The sequence below is a fragment of the Bos grunniens genome, chromosome 24 (assembly GCF_055505025.1).
Source record: "Bos grunniens cultivar Pamir isolate PY7600 chromosome 24, Bosgru_T2T1.0, whole genome shotgun sequence".
Lineage (NCBI taxonomy): Eukaryota > Metazoa > Chordata > Mammalia > Artiodactyla > Bovidae > Bos > Bos grunniens.
This window is the reverse complement of record NC_141188.1, coordinates 55,659,865-55,686,971: the sequence shown is the minus strand read 5'-3', so window position 1 is coordinate 55,686,971 and position 27,107 is coordinate 55,659,865. Positions and strand designations below refer to the sequence as shown.

At 39.3% G+C, this 27,107-nt stretch overlaps 1 protein-coding gene across 1 annotated transcript in view; it reads right to left on the bottom strand.

Moving 5' to 3' along the window:
- RAB27B (RAB27B, member RAS oncogene family) overlaps nt 1-22,073 on the bottom strand; it is a 178,360-nt gene extending 156,287 nt beyond the window's left edge. Inside the window, exons 1-2 of the mRNA XM_086372448.1 lie at nt 21,988-22,073; nt 21,781-21,855 (exon numbers count right to left, since the gene is read on the bottom strand). The gene's annotated coding sequence lies outside the window, so the exon portion shown is untranslated. The remainder of the gene's footprint in view (nt 1-21,780; nt 21,856-21,987) is intronic.
- Between the last annotated feature and the right edge of the window lie 5,034 nt (nt 22,074-27,107).

Below are 27,107 nucleotides of genomic sequence, written 5' to 3'. Positions count from 1 at the left end.
AGATTGGAGGCAAAAGGAGAAGGGCAACAGAGGATGAGATGGTTGGATGGCATCGCTGAATCAATGGATGTGAGTCTGAGCAAGCTCTGGGAGCCAGTGAAAGGCAGGGAAGCCTGACGTGCGGCTCCATGGGGTCAAAAAGAGTCGGGCACGACTGAGTGACTGAACAATGACAACAGTAATAACTATTAAGCGCTTAATCTATGCCAGTCATTTTGCTAAGTGTTTTATGTCTACTAATATCATTCTCAACTATGATGAAAAGTACTACTATTTTCCAATTTTTCAGATGACTAAGCAAAGATAAATTAAATAAGGATAGCAGGTAGGAGATAAAGCCAAGATTTAGTTACACCAAAGTCTGATTTATTCCATTCTCTTCTGTCTTAATTGCAAGCTTGAATGCCTTCAAAAACTAAAAGAATGCTGACTACATAAAAAGCCTTAAATTTAAGGTTCCGATACCTACAATCTCCTTTGATCTGTATAAAAGTAATTCAAATTTATTTTTAAACTTCCTTGCAAAACCTCAGGAACATTCTCACAGGTTAAAGTTATAACCTATGTAGAAAGACTTCAAAACAGGTCTTTAAAAATTATTAACATCACTGAGGACTCAGGTCTTACCACAGATTCTCTTGATAGCAGCTATATCTAATAATACTCCTGCCATCCAGAAGCCAACATCAACCTACTGGTTTATTCCATCTAATTGACAATGAAGAGTCTTAACTTATACCTGGGACCTGAGCAAAAGATATGCTGCCTAATAACACCAGCATAATCTTTATACAGTTCTTCCCCAGTTGTGAACTACTTTTTTTAAAATGAGTACCTACTAATTTCATTCTTCTCGGACAAGTTCAAAAACTAGTCAACAGATTTTCTTGTCTACCAAGCAACCTCCTTCTAGCTTCATCTCATCCACCAACATCTTCCGACACCTCCCTCTGTCTACTCCCACGGTGCTCTGCACATAAGTCTCCTGTGGTCTGTGCATCATGCTTCGGTATAACTATAGATCATGTGCTGTTTCCTCAACCAGACTGTAATATTCATCTTTACATGATGGCACAGTGGCCAATGCACCGCCACAGTTCAATAACTGACTGACTGAATGGATGCTCCCCGTAACTTCTTTTGAATTATTATTCTTCCCCAGATGGCATTGGTCCTGATATGTCCATGCATCCTCCTATAAACAGAAACAGGCTAATAGGTCTAGACCATAGGTGATGAGATACAGGCAACCTATGATCTGGGTCTCATAGTTCTAGTATTAATTATCATTTTGCTTTATTTATTATTATCATTGCAGTCAAATTTTAAAGGAAGAAAAAATAGCTTTCATCTTCTCTAAGAAGACTTTTTTATCATGTTTTGTGATAAAAATAAATAAGAACTCTGTCCTGCAATGAGTTAGGAAAAGTAAAAGCAATATTAAAAACCATATCTGGTACTCATCCTGAAGGGATCCAATAAAAGTTGTCTAAGAGGTGTAGCCATGGCTCAAAAACTTTTACATGAATGAAATCAATCTATTTCATCATTATAACATTCACTTACTGTTTTATTTTTTATGAACAGTGCAGTGGTTAACAGCACAGACTCAGGTACATTGCTTGGCCAAAATTCTCTTGAGAGATGTTTACTGGATATCAATTAAGTCAGACTGAGTCCTCTAACAACTGGTTGTAACCACCATTATCTCTCGCCTAGAGCACTGTGACAGCCTTGGAAGTGCGCTCTCCGTTTCTACCCTTGCTCCATGGCCCTCAGAGTGAGACGCTGACGTGACATCTCCAGTCTCTCTCCTTGCTCCACCTCCCTGCAATGGCTTCCCACCTCACTTGCCATAAAGGCCACAGTTCCATAAAATCATTCATGCTCCCCATTCAGCCTCTTGCTTGTGTGTCTGATCGCCTCTCCTGTTTCTCTCCTCTCATATTTTTCCATCCATGGTACCTCCTTGCTCTTCTTTGAATATGGCAAACACACTCCCAGGCAAAGCCCAGGGCATCTGCCATCTGCCATTCCTGCATTTGTTATCTATGTGGCTCGTTCACTCACTGAACTCAAGTTACTCCCCAAGGATGGCAGGTCAGGGTTTCCTTCCCTCTTCATTCACCCTAACTCAGTCACACTCTCTCAGCCCTTTCTCTTCTTTAATTATCCCCTGCTAACAAGTATATACTTGTATATTTGCTATCCTTCCCAAAGCTCCGGAATATCAGGGGATTCTATCCCTGGCCCCTAGAAGAGGATCTGGCACGTAGTTGCACTCAATATTTATTGACTGAAAACGGAATACCTCTACTAAAAAAACTCATAAGTCAGTTATGAGGATGTAAAATCTTGAAAACCACAGCATGTAAAAGCAGAGTAACATGCTATGCTGAATGATACTCCACACGCTAGTCCAGAATAAGGGGCTGGATGTGCCGTACTTGGTACAGACAATAAGGGTGATGTCCTCGCACACTTGAAGAAATGATGTTACACAGGACCAAGAAGGAGAATTATTCTGTTTCTGTCTAGATTGCTAAAAATCCTGGTGGAAGGACACTTTTGAGGATAGCCAGCCCCTGCGGCTTCCAAAAGTAGAACTGGGTCTGATTTCTGCCAGCCGTTGTCCCTGTAGTATGAGTTGACATGGATGCAAAATTTACAGGGTTTCCTTACACATTCTTGAGAAGATGAGCCCTGCCATCGATGTCCTGGGATGGAGCCATGATCTGCAGAGGAAACCACGATGGTACACGACTGAGAACACTTGGTCTTGATGTTTAAGTCGCTGTCGCTCCTCGTGGCTTGCCCGTGTTCTCTCTTACAATCCAGCAACCCAGAAACAGTGGCCACCAGACTGGTTTACGCCTGTCTTCAGGGCACCTGTTCTTTTACAGACCTGCTTTGCACTCAGTAAATGCAAATGAACTTGATGACTAGCAGAAGTAAAACAGAAATAAAGGTAAATCTATTGAGGAAATAACAGGTGAATTCTTTTCTTAATCATTATTGTTTTTAATTGAAGTATAGTTTCAGGTGAACAGCAAAGGGATTCAGTTGTACATACACGTAGATGTCTATTCTTTTTCAGATTCTTTTTCATTATAGATTATTAACAATGTTGGCTATAGTTCCTTGAACTACACAGAAGGTCCTTGTTGTTACCTATTTTTTATATAGTAGGTATCTATTAATCCCAAACTCCTCATCTATCCCTCCCCTCTTTCTCCTTTGGTACCAGAAGTGTGTTCTCTATGTCTGTACAGTCTATTTCCGTTTTGTAAATAAGTTCATTTGTATTACTTGTTTAGATTCCACATATAAGTCATATCATATCATAAGCATACATAATATATAATATGATATAATATAAATAAATTTTCAGTAAATAAACTATGAATGACTTAGGTGACCTTATAGGTTTTAATATTTGTATATCTGACCCTGACTTGCTCCTGCCTTTCATTGTTGTAAGGCATGTGTATACGTGTATATTGCATACAAGTGCTTTTAGATTTTTGAAAAACAAGCTGGGGATGCTTATAAACTCAAAGATGAAACTGAATTCAGAAATTTTAGCTACCAAATAAACTTCAGTTATGACAGCGTCTCCAACACCATGCTGCACCCGTCATTATGACTCAGAGAAAGGCCTCTCCTGTATGTTCTCGGGAGACAGTGCTCCAAGAAGCTTATAGCTTCCTCCAGGGTGACAAGTAAGTCGGCACTACAAGCAATTGCCTTAGAAGGATTTCCTTCCAGTCACTTCCTCTAATCAGGAGGTAAGACTATATTAGACACTTTTCCCTTTCAAGTTTTACACATGAAAACATTCACTCTTCAATGAAAAGCCACATTAACTTTTAGGCTGAAACATACTTCTATTTGTAGCATAAGCCTGCAGGCTAAAACCAACCCCTCAAGACTGATTATGCCAGAGGGAAGAACGTCAGAATTCCCAGAGCCTCTTTCCCTGAGCAGTTACATGCTAGAATTATGTCTTCAAAAATTCCAGGGGCCTTGAGTTCTTACCTGTTGCCACTTTCTGCCTCTAGGCAAGAAGCGAACCGAGTCATCAAGGTGGAGAGGTAGGTCACTTTTTTTATTTAGCAAAGGACTTGCAGGGTTTTTGCTTCAGCAGCACATGCAATAAGGTTGGAATGCTGCACAGAATCTTGGCATGGCCACTCTGTAAGGATGATATATTAATTTCTACACATGTATTTTTATAAGCTACACGTACAACAGAGTACACAGTATACTAACTTTTGTCCATGTGCTTAGTTGTTCAGTCATGCATGACTCTTTGCGACCCCGTGGACTGTAGCCCACCAGGCTCCTCTGTCCATGAGATTTTCCAGGCAAGAGTACTGGAGTGGGGTGCCATGCTTTCCTCCAGGGGATCTTCCTGACCCAGGAACTGAACTCAGGTCTCTTGCATTGCAGGCGGATTGTTTACAGTCTGAGCCACCAGGGAAGCCCATATTTGTTCAAATTGACTTAAAAAACAGAGTAGGTAATAAAACTGATTAGCTTGGGGAACAAGGTAAGGAGAACTTTACAGATGGGGGAACAGTGGAGGTTAAGCCTTCTTGGTGTAGCCTTATTGTTTGGGTTTTGAATCAGCAGGGCAATTTATTACTTATTCAAAATTTTAAGAGGTCTCATAGAAAAACATGGTCCCTCAATAATATCTGTTTGCCTAAGATTTGAAAATAATCGTCATGCCACTTTGTTCTCTGGTTTTGTATAGCAATAACATAATTCAATATCCATCTCTTCTAAGACATGCTTCTTGTGAAAAAAATACCACAATTAGGTTATGATCATGAGTAAAAACCTAGGTGGGATTTATGGAAAACAAAGACCAAGTTTTTAATCTTGATATTTTTGTCCTGAATTTCTCAGTTCTCTTTCTTCTAATGATAAAAAATGCATCAGAAATAAAATTTCCCTCTAATTCATTATTTATATCACCAATTAGTAAAAAAAAAAAAAAAGACCCATCTAGTGAGAGCCTGCTATATTTCGATGTATATACTCAAATCTTCACATCTTACAGATGATAGAAACCGTGGCTCAGGACATTTCAGTGACCTGCTCACTCTGCTAGCCTAGCATACATGCCTGGGCTTCGTTTGATTAGAAGGCTCCCACTCTGCCCAGAGGACCATTTAGCCGCACCCAAGGCATGATTCTACTTGAAATCAAGTGATATGTTGACTGCAAATGTCCCACTGCTAAGCTGTGGAAAGTCAGGCAGGCATCTTATAATAACAAAAAGGAGAGAAGGTTCTTATTTCTTTTCCTGCTCTAACATCCAGACGAATTATGCTACATTGCTGCTTATGATGAAAACAGGTTCTGGAAATGTGCATTAGACAAATGATCTGACTGTTAAAGTGTTTATCCAATGGATGGAAAGGATGTCTTATCATTTCCTTCCTGACCCTGCAGCTCTATAACTCTTTCTGCTTTGACATTCAGGCAGTTAGGAGGACAGTGCCTATGAATCACTTCATTATCCAGAGCACTGGTTAATAAATGTGTAAGATAAAATCACTCTTACGTGATGATCCTCCATATTACTGCCTCATGTAGAGTCAATCAAGTAACTGAACTTTAATAGTATTAAGCATGGGGTGAATTCTCCCTCTAGACATGTGAAATTGCCACCAGACCATGCGCAAACCATAAAAGACAAAAAGAGGTGAAAGGGACTGTATCAAATTAAAACCTACTGCTCTTAGTTAAAAAAAAAAAAAAAAACCTATGAAAATAAAATGACAATCAAAACTAAACACACTCTCATCATACAATCCAGCAATCATGCTTCCTCCTTGGTATTTATTCAAATGAATTGAAAATTTATGTCCATGCAAAATCTGCACATGGATGTTTGCAGCAGCTTTATTCATAACTGCCAAAACTTGGAAGCAACCAAGATACCCTTTAGTAAGTAAATGGATAAACTGTGATACATCTTGACAATGAAATATTATTCAGCACTAAAGAGAAATGCGCTATCAAGCTATGAGAAGGCATGGACGAGACCTAACTGCATATAACTAAGTGAAAGAAGCCCATCTGCAAAGGCTACACACCACGTGATCGCAACTATATGACATTCTGGAAAAGGCAAAACTATGGAGACAATAAAAAGTTCAGTGGCTGTGGAGGTCTGAGAGGGCAGGGACGAACAGGCGCAGGACAGAGGACTTTTAGGGCAGTGAGAATAATCCTCGTGATGCTGTAACAGCAGATATAAGTCGTTATGTATGTTTTTCAGACCCATAGACTGTAAAACAAGAGAGAACCCTAAGGTAAACAATGGACTCGGAGTGACAATGGTGTGTTAGCGTAGCTCATCAACTGTAACGAACGTGCTACTTTTGTGGAGGATGTTGATAATAGGAGAGGGGATATGTGGGAACTCTTGGTACCTACCTCTCAACTTTGGGATGACCCTAAAACTGCCCTAAAAACAAGTCTTCTTTTTAAAAAAGACATAGAAGGAGAGACTAGATCTGTAATACGTGTATCTTACAAAGGATTTGCATCCATAAAACATGGAGAACTCTTACAACTCTCTCACAAGCAACTTAACACAAAAGTGGGCAAAAGATCTGAATAGATACTTCTCAAAGGAAGACAAACAAATGTCTAATGAGCCCAAGTAAAGATGCTCAATACCATTAGTCTGTCAGAGATGGATTTAATTTGATATGCAAATTAAATTTACAGTGAGATACCACTACACACCAACAGGAAAGTTAACATGAAAATATTAACAATATCAGGTGCTAGTGAAGATAAGGAGAAACTGGACCTCTCACACATTTCTGCTGGAAAAGCAAAATGCACCGAACACAAAGCGAAATGTGCACTGGGGATACAGCTCAGCAACGCCGCTCTCACATGCTCACCAGGAGAGATAAAGGCACATTTCCACACAAAGCCTTGAAAATCAAGGTTCACTCCAGTTTTATCATCCTCCCAAACGAAAACTATGTAAATGCCCATCAGTAGGAGAATGGATAAACAAACTGCAATATATTCATAAGGTGAAATACTACTAAGAAACTAAAAACAAAAATCTTTAACCACCTCTACATGCAAGGACCTGGGTGAATTTCAAAAACATTCCATATGAAACTAGCCACATACAAAAGGGTACAGACCATATAATTGCACTTAGATGTAATTCCTGATAAGTCAAATGAACTTACAATGACCAACAGCATATTAGAAGCAGTCTAAGGCCAAGACGGGTTGCAAAAGAACATCAAGGAATTTGTGGGGTGAAGATAATATTCTCTATCTTGATTGAACATAAAGGAGTATACATTCGGCAAGACCCATTAAGCTGTGAATATAAAATAAGTCTTTGTTTTCTGTAAGTACATCACAACAAAGTTGTTTTATGGGGAAAAAAAGGTTCTTGTCCAGGTTAGGCTCTGTCATAAAAGATGCAGATAAAAATATTTTTAAATCTTTCAAAAACATTGTGAATGTGTTTATGTTCTAAAAAATGTTTGAGGTAGGGATATATTACGTAAAATTCTGACTACAATGTCTGGGATATAGTAGGTGGTCAACAGATAGTAATTTCATTCTCTTTTTCAGTTGTTTTTATGTGGAAGAGATAAATAATGTCTTCAAAGGCAGTCAACTATAAAATAGTGAGAAATATATAGGAAAGGACAAGAGTATGAGTCAGTGGTTAGTCATCGATGAACAATTAGAGGAGCTTAGTGTTTGATGAAATCTCTTCCCTCTTGTGACTTTGAATATTACCTGGGTCTCAGAATGTCCTTGCTGCTAACCTTCCTAATTCTGGCATCCCTCACTTTTTTTTGTACTCAATTGACTTCCAGTACACATTTCCTATGGGGCTTCCCAAGTGGTGCTAGTGGTCAAGAGCCCGCCTGCCAGTGCAGGAGACACAGGAGACTCGGGTTCCATCCCTGGGTCTGGAAGATCCCCTGGAGGAGGGCATGGCACCCCACTCCAATATACTTGCCTAGAGTATATGGAATCATGAACAGAGGAGCCTGGCCGGCTACAGTCCACAGCGTCACAAGAGTCAAATGTGACTGAAATGACTTATCGTGAACACGCTTGCACGTTTTCTATATTAGACATAATATTTTTAAGCAAATGTCTTTGCTTTTCAATTTTGTCACGAATTCCTAGAAGGCAAGAACCATGCCTGATACCTCTAATTTTTTATGGCTGATTTGTGCCGAAGAAGGGAAAGGCTACCTACTCCAGTGTTCTGGCCTGGAGAATTCCACGGACTGTAGAGTCCATGGGGTCGCAAAGAGTCGGACATGACTGAGTGACTTGCACTTGCACTTGTACTGAAGAGGCATTCAATAAAAGTTGAATATTCTTGATGAGATTCATAATATCATCCTTGAAAAGCTCTTGCCTCATCAATATTATTTAATCAAATAAATTAGATACTATTAACTTACTTCCATATATGATGAAAAAATTTTTAAGAGATTCAACCAGATATTTTAAGGTCTTTTTCTTTTTCTTGATATATTTATAAATCTACAATCTTTCCTTTATTCACTTGCTTGTGAAAGTCGCTCAGTCATGTCTGACTCATTGTGACCCCATGGACTATACAGTCCATGGAATTCTCCAGGCCAGAATACAGGAGTGGGTAGCCTTTCCCTTCTCCAAGGGATCTTCCCAACCCAAGCATCAAACCCAGGTCTCCCACATTGCAGGCAGATTCTTTATCAGCTGAGCCACCAGGGAAGCCATTCTTTACCAGGTAAGGCACCAGGGGAAAATTCACTTGCTTAGTCTCCTAATAAACACATACTGAACATCACTGGCCAAGCAATATGTTAAGTGTTAGAAATAGAGATTATTATGCACTCATATTCTAGAAAAAAATATCAAATACAGCAATGAATTTATAATGGTGGGACAAACACTTCATGAAAAGTGTGGGGGCAGGGAGAAAGATGACACCAAGATAATGTTTCAGATAAAGTTCAAAAGAAAATTTTTATCCATCACATGGAACAACAGACTGGTTCCAAATAGGAAAAGGAGTGCGTCAAGGCTGTATATTGTCATCCTGTTTATTTAACTTATATGCAGAGTACATCATGAGAAACGCTGGACTGGAAGAAACACAAGCTGGAATCAAGATTGCCGGGAGAAATATCAATAACCTCAGATATGCAGATGACACCACCCTTATGGCAGAAAGTGAAGAGGAACTAAAAAGCCTCTTGATGAAAGCGAAAGTGGAGAGTGAAAAAGTTGGCTTAAAGCTCAACATTCAGAAAACGAAGATCATGGCATCCGGTCCCACCACTTCATGGGAAATAGATGGGGAAACAGTGGAAACAATGTCAGACTTTATTTTTCTGGGCTCCAAAATCACTGCAGATGGTGACTGCAGCCATGAAATTTAAAGACGCTTACTTCTTGGAAGGAAAATTATGACCAACCTAGATAGCATATTCAAAAGCAGAGACATTACTTGCCCGCAAAGGTTCATCTAGTCAAGGCTATGGTTTTTCCTGTGGTCATGTATGGATGTGAGAGTTGGACTGTGAAGAAGGCTGAGCGCCAAAGAATTGATGCTTTTGTACTGTGGTGTTGGAGAAGACTCTTGAGAGTCCCTTGGACTGCAAGGAGATCCAAGCAGTCCATTCTGAAGGAGATCAGCCCTGGGATTTCTTTGGAAGGAATGATGCTAAAGCTGAAACTCCAGTACTTTGGCCACCTCATGTGAAGAGTTGACTCATTGGAAAAGACTCTGATGCTGGGAGGGATTGGGGGCAAGAGGAGAAGGGGACGACAGAGGATGAGATGGCTGGATGGCATCACTGCCTGGATGGACGTGAGTCTGGGTGAACTCCGGGAGTTGGTGATGGACAGGGAGGCCTGGCGTGCTGCAATTCATGGGGTCGCTAAGAGTCGGACACAACTGAGCGACTGATCTGATCTGATTCATTATCTAATCTAAAATTCTGTAATCAAAAAAAAATAAAATAAAATTCTGTAATCAAATGAACTGATGTATCTGAATGTGGATGATCTGTAATTGATACTATAAATAAAGGTTGAATTATTCAGACATTGTGTGTGTTTGCTCAGTCATGACCGACTCTATGCAACCCCATGGACTGTAGCCCACCAGGCTTCTCTGTCCATGAGATTTCCCCAGCAAGAATCCTGAAGTGGGTTGCCATTTGGTTATTGTCCTAGGCAATGAGAGTAACTCTTTTTCTCTGATTACCTCAAGACCTGCAGTTATACCCAAAGTCAATAAGCCTATTCAAGGCTTCACTTTTATTTATAAGAAAGTCTGTTTGCATAAACGGCCCAGAGAGTCAACAGTGAACCAGTACATTAAGACATGATTAGAAACTCACCTCTTCCATTTTGGGCCTTAGTGGAAGGTCAAGGTGACTACTCTAAAGGCAGCTTTCTTCCACAGAGGAAAACATTTTTGGCAATGAGAATGAGAAGTAGGTCACAAGGATTTTATCTACTTAGGTATTTCCTTGTTGCAATTTGATATAAAAAAGTAATCTGTACCAATCTGTACTCTTTCTTTAGGCCAAAAAGGGAAAAATAACACTGGAAAAACAGTTCAAGTCATCACATCTTCATCCATTTGAAATCTCAAATGTTTATGTTACCTCCTTGGTCAGTGACCTTCTATACAACGTTTCCTTTAAGAAATTTTCAATCCTCCATGACTCTCCTTTACCTAGAAAATCCCTCCTTATCCTCTGCATCCTGATTTACACATCACTTTCTTAAAGATGACATTCTTGACTGCATCCCTTCAGATACATACCCAGCTCCAATCCCAACAGACTAGGAAAGAGTGTCCCCTCATATGCTCTCATGATACTTCTTCACAAAACTTACAGTGTTTGCAATTAATTATTAGTGTGTTTATTTTCTGCCTCCCTTACCAGTCTGCACCCTCTATATGGGCAGATACTGTTTTCATCTTGTTTGTACAATAGGCACTAAGTGCTATTTGTTTGATAAATTAAATTTACATTTACAGATTTACAATAAGGAAATTCAGGGAACTAATGCTTTCATTTTGTTAATGAGAAATCCAAGATAAAGCAGTTCTCTGTTACATAAGTAATTCTCACAATTTTAAAATAGTATCCTAGTTTGATAATGTTTATTTTCCTTCTGCACTACTGAGCATTCGTGTAAAACCTAGGTTCTATTTAACAGAAGTTACTTTCATGGAAATATGTGCAATTCCATTTATCATAATTAAGCACAGAAAAATAAAATGCTATGTGAAGCAAAAGGCAAAATTTTCCTTAGATACCATGGCTGTCCTGTTTCTGTTTTGACCCTCCTCTTGTTTATCAGAAACATTCACAACATCCCAGCTCTTATGGTTTCCTAACTGAACCAAATTTAGTCATTTGATGATACATATTTTGGTAGGTATCATTGTGTGCATTTCTCTAAAGCGCATTGCTACCAAAATATATGAAGTATCGTATAATTATCCTGTTTTGTCACGATAGTCTCTCAGTCTTGTCCAGCTCTTTGCTGCCCCATGGACTGTAGCCCACCAGGCTCCTCTGTCCATGGAATTTCCCAGGCAAGAATACTGGAGTGGGTTGCCATTTCCTCCTCCAAGGAATCTTCCAGACACAGGGATTCAACCTGCTTCTTTTGCGTCTCCTGCATTGGCAAGCAAATTCTTTACTTTAGAGCCACCTGGGAAGCCCTGATCATGCTATATATAAAGCCTATTTGGAGAGCAGTCCTTTACTATTGAGGTTTATTTTTAGATGGTTATAAATTCTGTCACAATTTTAAAAACTGTCAGAAGATTTTTCTGAAATTTGAAAATAAGGCAAATGGTGGGGAACTTAACTGTTTAGCATCATAAAGGGTCAATGACTGCCTAAGGATTGTCTAGGCAGGCACAGTGCTATCTCAAAGAAATTTCCAAGAAGATAGAAATGCTGCCCAGTACGGGAGCCACTCAGTACTAGCCAGTAAGCCCATACAACCACCAAGCATGTGAAAAGTGGACAGTGTGACTGAGGACCTCAGAGTTTTAATATGTCCAATTTTAATTAATTTGAGCTTAAATTTTAATAGCCATATTTGGGACTTCCCAGGTGGCATAGCAGTAAAGAATCCACCTGCCAATGCAAGAGATCCCTGGGTTGGGAAGCTCCCCTGGAGGAGTAAATGGCAACCCACTCCAGTATTCTTGCCTGGCTAATCCCATGGACAGAGGAGCCTGGTGGGCTACAGTCCATGGGGTCACAAACAGTCGGACACAACTGAGAGACTTTCACATATATATGTATAAATCTGATGTAGTAATTTTACTTTCACATATCTTTCTTAATTTCCATATATATATATAATATCTCACATCTTCTCCAAAGTCATTGTAACATCTGGTTTCCTTATTAAATAATAAGTTATGTGAAATTGCTGACATTTGTTTGTTGGGGGCCAGAGTGAGGTACTCCGCCCATGACAAAGGTCATGAGGAAGGAGGCTCGACATACGCAAAGGCGGGATCGAGCCTCAGGAGTCCCCCTGGAACTCCTCGAGCATCTACCCCCATTACCAGAGCCTGCCTACTTTACTACTTTGTGCTCTTACCTACACCTCTGACTTTACGGGGGGCTGTCCCCCACCACCTCTTTCGGAGAAGGAGTTAACCTAGAGCTCCAGTCAATAAAAACTCTCGGGTGTGACAAGAGTGTTTTAATCTACAAACTCCTCTGAAGGTTCTCTAGCCTGCCTGACAGGCTCGTCCGGCCACATGTGATTGCTCACAGCCTCCCAACCGTGAGAGGCACAAGATGCTTTAAACCCTCTAAAAACAGGTTCTTTAGAGAAGTTAGAAAACTATAAGTATAGTGGGCTAATTAGAAATTGTGTTGGTGAAGGGTTTTTCATTTGTTGAGCCAATGTTTGTTGCTAAGTCTCCACATCCCCTGCCCTTACACACATTAATGAATATATAGAATTAACCTTTGATATTAATCACGTTAGACCTTAGGCTAAGTAAATTCTTTCCTTAACTAAAACCCACTACACCCTCACCCTGTAGGAATGTAACTTTATTTGGGTGGCGTCTGTTTTGAGACTAATCAGCCCTGGAGAAATAAGTGTCCTGATTGACTGACCGCTATCACAAGGAGAGGGTCGTAAATTGTCAGCAGGCCCCCCTGGCCAGAAGATGATGTAACACCCCTAAGACCTCTGTATACATTTGTGTGAAGCACCTGACTTTAATAAAAGTCAGGACTGCTGTCCCCACGTGACTTTTGTATAACATCTCAGTGTATAAAAACAGACTCTGGAAAATAAAGAATTGGGATCAGTTTCTCGAAATACTGGTCTCCCCATGTCGCTCTCTCTCTCACTCTGGTTGAGTCTCCATCTGGAGCGCGGAACCCACCATGCTTACTAATTATGCCTGGGCTTCTAAGATCCGACCGGGGAGGCCTCAGTGTCTCCTCTCCTTCGGGAGAACGGAAGGACGCCTGCGGCCTACGTAAGTGGTGCAAACTTCTTGTCTTGAAGTTTTATTGGTCTCCCGCGTAAACCAAGCTACTCAGCCTCTTTTCTCCACTGAATTTTCCTACTGAGCTATCCTCATCCTATTACTCTTTATATCTTTGATAAAATATTTAAATAAATAGGTCGCCGACGCCGTCCCCGCTTCGAATACCCTGGATCAGCCGGGGCAGGACTCCGGCATTTGTTCATTTTATATTTTCCAGAGAGGCATGATCATAAAATTAGACTTTAGCGGCTTTGGAGGTCACCCTTGAAAGCCCCTAAAATTCACTTGTAAAATTATTTTTGAGATTTCTCAGACAACACCTGATAATCACAAAGATTTATTTCTTTATAAAAGTGAAAAAAATGCTGGAAATAATTAGGTTTGTTTGTCAGTTTCATAGTTAATAATAAGTACAACCTTATTATATAAGAGCTGCATGGGAAGAACTGCAAAATCAAATAGAGATTCAGACTTCTTTAGCCTAATTTGCATAGATAAAATATTAATAAAAGTATTTCGGAAACTAGATGCTTTGGAGGAAAGGCTCTGGAGATTCTTTGGTGCCTTCCATAATATGTTCTTATCCTCAGAGAAAGCATTGGTCAAACCATCATGAAAGCCTATTAAAGAACTCTGTTCCCCTCTGCTTCTGACGTCACTGGTTGTTGTCATAAATTGACCACAGCCCATTAGTCTCATCATCAAACAGCTCTCTGCTTCTTGCTGCCTGCCTGAGGCTCTGCTGTAAGCTATGGGCTTGATTTGGTGACTTCAACAAAGGCGGTCAGTCCCAGAGCCTCATATAAGGACAGCACCAAGTACTCTTGAAAGAACAGACCCTCAGGGATAGGCTTCTAAACCCACATGGCTTAGACAACTTTCCCAAGCTCCCAGATAGTAAAAAGGTTACTTTCAGCACACTAGGGACCTCAGCAAATTTGAGGGCACTCTAAAAGAGAAGATTTCACCTAAAAGCAAAGGTATTGCAGGTGAAATCTAGTGGAAAGAGTCTTCTGGGGTTGGTTTCCTAGCCTCACAGTAGAAGAGGAACTAAAACAAAATTCTAAAAAGTTCAACGTAAGATTCCTTATGAAAATTTCCAGATGGAAGTGAATTTTGTGGCATTCATGGTTGCTCAATACTGTAAGAACTTAAAGCAAAGACTAGAAGGCAGCTACAGTAAATTAACACTCTCGACACACCTTTGGAAATAATCAAGGCAAAGCTGTGCTCCAATAAGATCTCATTTACAAAAAGCTGATGTGCTGGACTTGGCAAACAGGCTTCGTTGGTCAATATCTGACCTGAATTATAGAACTAAGGCAAAATGATGACCAGAAAGTACCTTCAGTAATATACCGACCCTGTCTAAGAAAAGGGACTTAGTTCATCCCACTGTTTAATACTGGTTAAAAGTCCTAAAAAAGATTTAGTCAAGTTACTGCTAACTTTTAGGTTGATGTCTCATAGAAATGCAAATAATTTTTGTCTGGTGAAACAGATAATCCCAAAGGTTTTTTTTTAAACTCCACAATCTTACCCTAATACTTCTTTTTAAAACTGTGAATATAGCCTCTGTTTTTTAAATGCTTTTCAAATATGATACTGATATCCTTCATTAATTAATGAATTAAATAAAATGTATATACATACACATTTAAGCAATGGATATGTATATTAGTTTATAAATGGATATGTATATAAATTTTAATAAATATATAAATTTAAGAATGCAAATTGTTATACATAATCCATTTTATATTTGCCCAAAAGTTGTAATTTTACATTTTGAAATTATACTTTTACAAACTATATGCTGATATAGTAAGTCCAGTTGAAAAATATAAAGCATGGTTTCTTGTGATCTGACCACTTAGAACTTCGGGATGGTCATCGCTGAACTGGAGGTGGTAGACCAAGATTTCTAAAGGCCTTCATAAACGTCACTTTAAATATTCTAAAACTGAGAAGTTTGATTACATAAAAGTTTAATATATTGAGACAGAATATTATTGAAAGAAGGAACCTTTAACTTTCTGAAAAGAACTTGAACAGACTTGGAATATACTATCTTTTAATTGCACAATGAGAGGGATCCATTCAAAATGAAAAGACACCATTTAGATGATCACTTAGGCAGGAGCAATTGCTCTTTAACTGAGCTATTTGTTCTTTAGATATATAACTTTTAACATACGCATAGAATGATACAAGATTTGTACCTTTCCTAGAGTTTTTTCCTTGTCATGACAGGAAATAACGTCATTCTTTATCAAATAGTATATGCTACACTGAGACAGAAAGTCTCTCTGCACTTTTCAGATTGAGAACAAAGCTGCTATGGACCTGAAATGGAATTTTGATCTAGCTAGAAATTTTGACAAATAGAAAATTGAGAATAATTTAAATTTTTCTAAAGCATAGCATTAAAATGGTCTGTAATGGGTCATACAAAGTTCTACAGTCTAAGATTAAAAAAATATAAATTTATAAAAGAAGTGAAAAGCAAAATAATAATTAAAACAACATATAAAAGGATAAAACCTATAATATTTATGATGCAGATGAATCATTTTGGGATTACATCAATAATGGATTTGGTCTGTATTTATTTTACGGTGATTGAAATATTTATGTATTAAAAATATAAGATATTGCAATATAGACCAGTTATGAGTCAACTGCAATCTTGAGAATAAGAATTTACCCATAGCTATCAGAGCAAACACAATAGAATTTTGGCCTCAGAATCAGGATTGTGGACTTATTACAAACCAATGATTTATTTATTTGGTTATCATGCAGATGTAGCTCACTGGAATGTGTCTATATATATATACACACACACACACACACAATGTAAACACATATATATACACACAGACGTATACCTGCAGCCGTTCGTGCACATGTATATATTTTAGGGCTGCACACTGATGAGATGACAAAACTCCAAAACTGTTTAGGTGTGAGTCACTCCAAGTACCAGCGAACTATCGTTTTCATCACAGAACTCCCCTCCTCGCCTCGCGTGGGTACCCTGCGCCGGGCACTGTGAGGCACCGCGCTCATTTCACTGAACTCCGCAAGAACCTGTGGTTGACGTGCCAAGCACAGTCCAGCGAGGGCACGTGTGTCTAAGTTTCTTGGGTGTGGTCATCTCAGTCTGGCATTCCCTGGGAGGAGCAGCACCTTGATTAATCCCCATCAAGCACCGTGTTGGTGGTTTCTGAGGAGATGACCAAAAATCTACCATGAATGCTTCTAACAAAGCTCCTCAAGGAGACTTGGTCTTCGGGAATTTCAGGAGCGATGCCCTTTTTTCTGCTGTTTGTGGGCATGTTATCTTTTCTCCATGTGATACAGAATCACCAATTTAAAGGAAGGGGCACAGGAGTGACAAAATAGTCCAACACTTGTTTATTTGACTAGATACGCCAAGGAGTAGATTCATAAACCTGTGACAGTACTTCATAAGTTATTATGGAAATTTAAATTTGCTCTGGACATCCAACATGTTACCTCTTTCTTCTCAAAACTCTGTGATGAAAAGGTCATTGTTCTCAAAATTCTGTAAAGTTTTTATCAAGGGGGTGGAATTCTCCAGATGTCAAGGTTTAAGAATGACGTAGAAAGGATTTAACTTGTGGCACGTTTGCAACAGTCTACTCTTTTCCTATGATAGCACGTGCTCCTCTCTACTTGGCTGCCGCTTTTACCGGGGTCCCTGATGATACATCACCTTTTCAGCAAACCTTCTAGACAACCACATCTAAAAAGCCACCAAGTCATTCCTTATCATAGCACTCTCTTCCCATTTTCAAGTTAGTAACCATCAGATCTATTCTGGTTTATCTGAAAGAAGCTATAATAATAATTTTAAAAGAACTTTAATAATCATGTGTTTCCCTCATAATAAGGGCTTGTTGCCTATTTCCCTTCACAAAATGATGGAATGATGGAGACCATGAATGGTGGACATATCTTGTTTACTGGTCTAAAGTCTGTCCCTGGCTTACATTGAAAAACCTATAAATAACTATTTAAAAAAAGGATCCAAAAATATTAAATCCTTTGCCAATAAAACTTTATACTGATTCTAAAGCGCAAACTAGAGTTATTATCTTATATGTGGAGGAAAAGCAAAGCTCATTTGCAACTTAAACACTTAAGAAATCATGATTAATATCTGTCAAGTTTCCTTAGAGTTTTTAACTCCTTCCCTCAAATAAAAGACCTAGGGGTAGGGAATGAGCGTCTATTAGTGGTGTCTCACAAAATAGGGGCAGATTTTATTTTCTTGACTCTAAAATCGCTGTGGACAGTGACTGCAGCCATGAAATTAAAAGACTCTAGCTCCTTGGGAGAAAAGCTATCACAAATTTAGTATATTAAAAAGCAGAGACATCACTTTGCCAACAAAAGTCTGTATAGTCAAAGGTATGGTTTTTTCAGTAGTCAAATATGGATGTGAGAGTTGAACTATAAAGAGCACCGAAGAATTGATGCTTTTGAACTGTGATGTTGGATAAAACTCTCGAGAGTCCCTTGGACTGCAAGGAGATCAAACCAGTCAATTCTAAAGGAAATCAATCCTGAATATTCATGGGAAGGACAGATGCTGAAGCTGCAGCTTCAATACTTTTACCACTTGATGCAAAGAGCCCAGTCACTGGAAAAGACCCTGATTCTGGGAAAGACTGAGGGCAGGAGGAGAAGCGGGCAACGGAGGATAAGATGGTTGGATGGCATCACTGAGTCAATGGACAGGAGTTTGAGCGAACTCCGGGAGATAATGGAGGACCAGGAAGCCTGATGTGCTGCATTGCACGTGGTCATAAAGAGTTGGACACAACTTAGCGACGGAAAGACACAACACATTTACATCAGTTCCAGTTGTAAGAACCAGTGGGGACCATTAATGTTTGGATAAATCAGTTTATCAACACTGCATGGCATGTATTTCATATTATTAGTGACCCTTTTATACCCAAAGGCTGTGTCTCATCTATTTAAAAGCTTTCTGCACCTACAAACATTTCTTTATTCGTAAAATCAATTTCTATAAACAGCGAGATCTTTGCTTTCAAGAAAAGCTTCTTCTGAAAAAGTGATTATATGGATAATCGCTTCCTTCTATTGCCAAATTCCAGCAAAATACGTAATTTATCCCTCTTGTTTGCACAGCTGTAACTGCTGTGGACATGGCCTGCCATCGATACCCTCTTGTAGCCTTTCCTTTAGGTCTTTAATAAGGGAAAATCATATTTAGATATCAAATAAATTTTCAAATTACATATAATTCCTATTTATTGTCGCTTGCATATTGGCCAACAGATTCTGAAAAACTCAAGTTAGCACTGTAATCACTTTTCAGGACAAACTGAGAAGGATGACTTGTCATTTCTTTACATTGGTTTCAGTAAACACAAGGAGATCAAACCAGTCAATCTTGAAGGAAATCAATCTTGAATATTCACGGGAAGGACTGATGCTGAGGCTGGAGCTCCAATACTTTGGCCACCTGATACGAAGAGCAGGCTCATTAGAAAAGACCCTGATGCTGGGAAAGATAGAAGGCAGGAGGAGAAGGGGCAACAGAGGATGAGATGCTTGGATGGCATCACCGACTCAATGGACATGAGTTTGAGCAAGCTCCGGGAGATGGTGAAGGACAGGGAGGCCTGGCGTGCTGCAGTCCATGGGGTTGCAGAGAGTCAGACACAAATGAGCGATTGATCAGCAACAAAGTGCTTCCCACGGCTTCCCACTGGAAGTCAGCCCCCAGATGCGTTTTCTGCGGCTTCTACTAGGAGACATCTTTCCTTACTCAAAATACAGGTGCTCAGAAAACCAAAATAAAAGTAAACTGAGCAGATGTGTCTTCTCTCTCTTTATACTAGTTTCTTGTAGGTGGTTTAATCATGTAAAAGCTATTTTTTATTTTTTTCTTAAATGTCTTACTAAGCACCATTTCCATACCAAATATACTACATTCTTTAGGAAAAAATTCATATTTCTGTGGGCAAAATTGGTATGACTGGATTTGCTATCTGCTGAAGCTCTTTAAATAAAAATGTGTATTCAAAATGAATCTTTTAGAAATCTCTACCTTACTTAGTAAACATAGACAATATTGACATTCACCTGGATCTCCTAGGCAGGGAGACTTCTCAAGGCCTAAGCGGTTATCCTCAGCGATAACATCAACAGATAGTCACTACTTTCACACTTTAACAAATTAGTTTCCTCTTTGGCATTTTATTCTTCAGCTTAAGATCCACTGGCTTGCCAGCAATTCAAAATTTCAGTTAAGTGCTGTCTTTTCATTTATTTGAGCCAGTGGACTTAGTTTTAGAACTTAAATTCAGGAAGAAGATTCAGATTCTAAGAAAAATATCAAATTCCCAATAAGATCTATATTCTCAAGATTGTTTCCCCCATCATCACTAAATTCAATGAGTCTTTAGACTGAACATATAACGAAGTTATTTAAAAATCATTTATGATAAGACATGCATGAGTATGACATAAAACTGAAGATCGAGGATGCAAAACCTATGTTGGGCAAGAAGAACTTTCAAACTAAGTATTAATTGGAAGAATCGAGTCATCATTCTGAACTTGGAATATAGAAAATGTTTTTAAAAGAGAGAGGGAGATATTTTATTACGGAATGTTCACAGAGGTATCCAGAATTTTGATATACCAACTAAAAATAAACTTTCAAAATGACTTTTGCATCACAAAATATTGAAAGGCTATTACTAACCCCAATCTGATTTCCCTAATTTCCACTAGAAGCTAGACATTATCTTCAAAAAGATTTTCCCTGCTTAAGAAATACAACATAGCAATATTAGCATGCTGTTTTTATATACTTATATTCATTTGCATTTAATGATGTTGCAAGTTATCTAATACACACATTTGTAATTTTTGTTACATTTTGAAAAATATAGGTAGCATATTTATAGAGTAAATATTTAGTTAGAATGTTAAAATATACAAAGTATAGAACAATAAAATAAGACTTAATTTTTCCCTCCCTCGTATCCTCTGTCCCTCTTCCTTCTACAAAATAGAGTTTTACGACTGTTTTCAAATGTTCGATATGTAAATAATTTGATATCTCACTTAAGGCATTCCAATATTGAAAATACAATGTACTTAATTTTTGAACCACTAAAAGTATTTTTAAAACTTATTTTTAAAAACCATTTTCATTGAAGTCACTTTTTCACTATTGATGAATTGCTTTGTCTTAGTTTGATGTTTTCTTTCCTGAAATAAATTAAATGACACTGTTTACCTTAAAATTTTCTATGAATTGACCATTAATAAAACTCAACATTTTATGGATTTATAAATATGTCTACTTATTACATTTTGGTATAAGATTCTTAAATTTGATCTAATTTATAAAATAATCATCTAACTCAACAATTTGACAAGGTGTTAAAGTTTTCAAGGAGTTTTTAATGCATAAAATTGGTACCAAAGCCCTAAAAGAGCAACTGCAATTGATTCGTAAAATACTTAGAGAGAATGTCCACTTTCCTCTGTACAGTCATCTTCATTTTAGGTTTTCTAACAGCAAACTACTCCCTTATCACACATAACCAGATTTATTGTTGAACAAGAAAGGGAATCCTAGACTTTTTTTTTTTTTTGATGTCTCTGTGTGTAACCTACTAATTGGAGTATTGAGTATAGTATGGTCAAGAGAAAGCAAACTCGAATTTTCTTCAATGGCTTTTCCCTGAGAGGTACAGAATGGTTTCACAGCTTTCTGGTAATCCACATTTAAGATAAGAGTATTTGAAATTGGAAATAAACCAAGCATAACAAAGACTCCTACACTGCACCACCGCAATGATTAGAAAGGACCATCTTTGAGCTTTGAAAACAGAGAGCAGACAGTAAGCTAGCAGCCTGCAGCCCTGAGCAGAAGCTCTTTCCCATGAAAACTCTGTTGCAAACCCAGCTTCTCTTGCAAACCCACAGGCTAGAAGAGGGAACCACAGCCACTCCAAAGTGGAGTTTCAGGCCCATCATTAGGGCTTTCTGTCCCCGTCTTGGTGCTTCCTTCATGAATGAAATATGCAGATGGCATCTTACAGTGGGGCTCCTTCAGTGAGGAAAGAAGGTCAGAAGACACAGTTAACACAGCCAGCACATTAGAAATCTGTGACCGATGTACTTACACCTCCAAATGCCTCCAGATCTCAGCCTCTGGAAATATCTAGCCCATTTCTCTATGGCACTGTTGCTTGCATCAGCTGTGGAAATTGACATAAAATAATAGAGTGAGCCAACAGGTGCTGGACAGCGTTTCAGAGCATCAGATTCAGTGAACACTAAAGGCACATTGACGGCGTCCAAAATCTGAATGATAAATAGCAAGTAAATACCTTCCGATCCACCAGAAGGGGGAGGGACGCTGAGCTGTGACTGCCGCTGCCTGCTCGCTTGTGTAACAGCAGAGGCGGCTCAGCCCCTCTGACGGGCAGTGAAGTGCGCTGCCTGTGGGCGTCTGGGCGGTCCTAGCGCCTGCCCCAGGTTAGCACCCGAGGTAACTCAGAAGAGCCTCCCTGCTCCTTGAGATTCTTCCAGCGGGAGTCACCAGGGGTTTTTCAGGGACGTCAGCTCGTTAAGCATTAGGGCATGGGGGTTTGGGTTTGGGAAAATTGACCCGTACACAGGGTCGTTCATGTTTCCAGATACTGCTGCTGAAACCAGGGGAAAAAAAATAAAAATAGTACAGACGATCTTGTCCGTTAAATACAATGTGTCGTTGAAAATGTTAGAGTCAGAGGGCTTTTAGAAAGAAAATAAATTCCCACGTATTCTATTTTGACGGCAACCCGTGTCTTTTACTCCCCACACCGACCTCTGCCCCAGCCCTGCCAACATTTAAAATATAAAGGGGAGTAGGGGGTTTTTAAAAGCTTGATAAATCTTTTCTTTTCTTACCATTTGCAAAAAGTATTTGTTACAGGCCTAAAAACTCCATGGGCTTCGCTGATAGCTCAGTTGGTAAAGAGTCCGCCTGCAGTGCAGGAGACCCCGGTTCATTCCTGGGTCGGAAAGACGCACTGGAAACGGGATAGGCTACCCAGTATTCTTGGGCTTCCCTTGTGGGGCAGCTGGTAAGGAATCTGCCTGCCATGAGGGAGACCTGGGTTCGATCCCTGGGTTGGGAAGATCCCCTGGAGAAGAGAAAGGCTACCCACTCCAGTATTCTGGCCTGGAGAATTCCATGGACTGTATAGTCCATGGAGTCACAAAGAGTTGGACGTGACTGAGCGACTCGCACTTTCACTTAAAAACTCCATGTTTGGTGTGTTCTGTTTAAAAGTCTCAAAATAAATGCAAAGCAAACAAAATAGAGACCTCTAGAAGCCTATTTTCTAAGAGATGCAAAATGTACAAAACTCCCAATAAACGCCACCCTTCACCTTTCTCTATTCATTTGCCCCACTTTTTTCCCCTCTGTAGCACCTTTTCCCATATGACATTCATTTTTTTTTTTAATTTAGCTATTGTCTAACCCCCCACCCCCACCCCGGCCACTGCAACACAAGCTCTATGAGGGAATCTGTTCTATTTACTTTGATAACGTAATTCTTTGAGAACCTGGAAGCTTACTTAGCACATAGTGTGTAAGTCGCTCAGTGGTGCCCTACTCTTCGCGACCCCATGGACTGCAGCCCACCAAGCTCCTCTGTCCATGGGATTGTCCAAGCAAGGCGACTGGAGTGGTTTGCCATTTCCTTCTCCAGGGGATCTTCCTTACACAGGGATCGAACCTGGGTCTCCTGCACAAGATTCTTTACCAACCAAGCTACCAGGGAAGCCCAATCCTCCATAAATAAATATTTGTGAAAGAATGAACTCGACACCAAGAAATTACACTCAAATAAACAAGTACAAAAGTTAATCTCTTAATTGATTAAATTAAATTGGTAGATCTCTCTGAGCATCTGTTTTATTTAAGGGGTTGTGTTGAGTTTATATTTGCCTTTAAGAAGCTTATAATTTAAATGTAGAGAAGATATATTAATCTATGTGTGCAATCAAACAATTATGTGTGCATATAATATTTGCCATAATGGAGTAAATAATATAAGTCCGGATGTGCTAGTCTTGCTAGGGGCTTCTGTTTTGACATTATGAATACGGTGTTCAGCCAGGGAATTGGGTTGGAGAATTCAACTCTGATTTCTTCCCGCAGGTATAAAGTTAGAGTTTGGCAGGCAGTAGGCAGATTGGTTCCATAGGGATCAGAATCTGGAAAGTGAACTCCGGTAAGATTTATTAAAAGAATAAATACAGGTACTAACACAGGTTGCAAAAAGTCGGACATGACCGAGCGACTAAGCACAGCACAGCAACACAGGTGACGAGGAGGACAGGTAATCGGCTGCTGCAGGCCCTGCATCAAAGCCTCAGGGAGTCAGCAGAATGGTCCAGCATCCACCAGGGGGTGGCTGACTTTTAGAGCAGGGGAGAGGGCCCCTCACACCTCGTTCAGGAGGTCAGACCATTTGGTGAGAAATGGCAGCCAGTAGCAAGCATTTCGGCCCATGACAAGGTTGCTGGTAAGACTGAGGCTCAGAATTCCAGAGGCCAAGATGGGAGAGAGAGAAATGGAAGGTCAAAGTAAGACTCTCCCCGTGGAGCACTCAAGGTGGAATTTTCTCTTAGGAAAAGTACACACCCCAAATGCACAGGGCCAGACTGAGCCCACCAGCAAGGGGCACTGGTGCTTTTTAAGATCTCAGGATCTGGAGGTCAGTCAGTCAGACTGATCTCAAGTCACATGCAAGTCAAGCAACTGAGACTGTGGTTGGGGAGAATGGCCCGAAGAGAGAGGCAGGCAATCATTAGAGTCAAGTGAAGCCAGAGTCATTTTGCCTTAAGGAAAGATAGATTGCTTTTTGAGCCACAGATTAAGATTGACTTATCCATGGTAGTTCTTTCCACTTCTCAATTCAGCATGTTTTCTGAACTGAGATTCTCTTTTAAAGAAGAAGTTGACTAGCAGCAAAAGGGCTAAAATACCCTCCAGAGATGCTCGTTAGAACACAAGTTGTGTGGACAGGACCGTCGCAGGAAACGGCTGGCTGTGGCTGGTACAAGATGGAGGCAATACCCCTCCATCAAGCATCTCTGTAGCCACTGATTTCTGTGCATTGGAGAGCCCTGAGAAATGATGCACTAAGTCCATGGCCGGGCCTCAGAAAAGCACTGACATGCTATCTCTGTGTGATACAAGTGGAGGAAAGAAGAGTCGGGCTGTTGCCACTATATACATAGGAATTTATAAAGATTAAAGACTCAATCGACATAAAAGAATCTTCATCTAGTTAATATAGGGAAAAACAGAGAATATACCTTCTTTTGATAAAAACATGGAACGTGTATCGAAATTGATCATGCACTAGGCCATAAAACAAGTTGCAAAAACTTCTAAAGAATGGATATCACATAGACCGTCTTCTCTGAGCAGAGTACAGCTGCTTACATCAGTGACGGAATGATAAATCAAACATTCTATACAGCTGACAAATAGAACCACACAGCTGAGTAATTCATGAGTCAAAAACATAATGAACACACGAAGTTACAAATCATTAGAAATAAAAATACTACATACAGGAGGCTATAAAAACATGCTTAAAAATGCATTTAGTCTTCAGTTCTTATATTAACAAATAAAAAGTCAGACAATTAAGGGAGGAGATATATGTTATTAAAGGGATAAATCAATGCAAAAGAAAACAAATCTATACCACAGAAATATAGAACATAAAGAACCAAGAAAGCCAACAGTATTTTTTAGAAAGTTAAAGGGGTAAATATTTGGTTAGAATCGTTAAATATAAAAGAAAAAAGGCAAAAGACTCATTTAAGAAGCCCTTAGAAAATAGGTTTTTAGTTTCTTAAAATTTTTAACACACATTTGTCATATAACCCATCCATGCCACTCCTAGGTCGTTTTCCCAAGAAAGATGAAAACTATACAAAGATTTGGATATGAGTTTTCATACCACAAGATATTTTATACTGATCAAGAAATGAAAAAACAAATTGTCATATACTTGCCTAGTGAGATAAAACTCAGCAATAAAAAGGAGTTAACTTATTGATATATGCAACAACATAGATTAATCTCAAAATCCTTACGCTAATGTAAACAGTCAGACAAGGAAGGGTACATATTTTATGATTTTATTTATATATAAAATACGAGAAGATGCAAATTATCTATAGTTACAGAAATGAAACCAGAGTCTGCACGTGGGCAAGGGGCAAGAAGAGATTGCTGGGAACGATGGATAATGAATATGTTTATCATCTCGACTATGGTGATGGTTTTATAGAGTTTACAAAAGTCAAAATTCCCTGTGTTAGGCCAAGTCCTTAAGAGGCAGATCCCACAAAAGGATCAGATTGTAAGAGAGCATTTGGGGGGCGGGGAAACCTGAGAGGAAAGAGGGGAAGGAGATGAAGGAGCCTGGGAGGACCCTGACACCACCCTACCGTTTGCAGGAAACAGGAGAGCAGGATGAAAAAGAGGAAGGCCTTAGACAGGAGTATAGTTCTGCGAAATGTCGGCCCGGCTGACACGGATTTCTCTAGGCCATCGGTGGAGCCCTGCATCGCAAAGCAAAGGGGCTCAGCTCCCTGGGGCACTGGGGTACTGGGTGGGAGCCGCCTGTGGGAAGTGTGACACAGGCCCAAACGCAGTGATGGTTTCAGAGCGCAGCCGCCGGTGCTGGCAGCCATGTGCTCTCCTACAGTAGATCTGAGAAGGATGTTCCCAAGCCTTCTCCTCATCAGCTTAGACAGTTTTAAAATGTGTTCTTGATTATATGTCAGTTATGCCTCAATAAAATTATTAAAATGAGATACCCAATAGTGGACAAAGCAGAAGTTAAACATAACAAGAGAACACTATGGACAACTTTATGCCAACAGACTTACAAACTTGGAAATGAACAAATTCCTAGAAAACATAATTTACCAAAACTGCTTTTTTTAAAAAAAACAGGAAATCTGATTAATTCCAGTATTAAGAAAGACATTAAAACAAATGCTCGAAAATCCAGTAAGCCTATTCATGTGATGATACCTGAGACATATATACAAGAATGGTCATGGCAGCAAGGTTTGAGTAATACAAACTTGAAAAATTTAAAGAGTCATGTACTGGAGTGGGGTGCCATTGCCATGTACTGGAGTGGGGTGCCATTGCCTTCTCTGGAAAAGAAGGTTAGGTAATACTAATACACAGAATAACAAATGTATAATCTTATACACAACCAAATTTTAAAATATACATTCAACTAAAAGCATAAATCCCAGAAGAATAAACATGATTACTGTACTAGAGACTTTAAAATAAAACTTAACAATATGATGTGATGGGCTATATATTTTAAAAAGCCAATAATTCACACTTAGCCTAGTGATCATTTCTGAGTTGAGATGGTGAAGTAGTATGTGCGATTTATTAGTAATGATC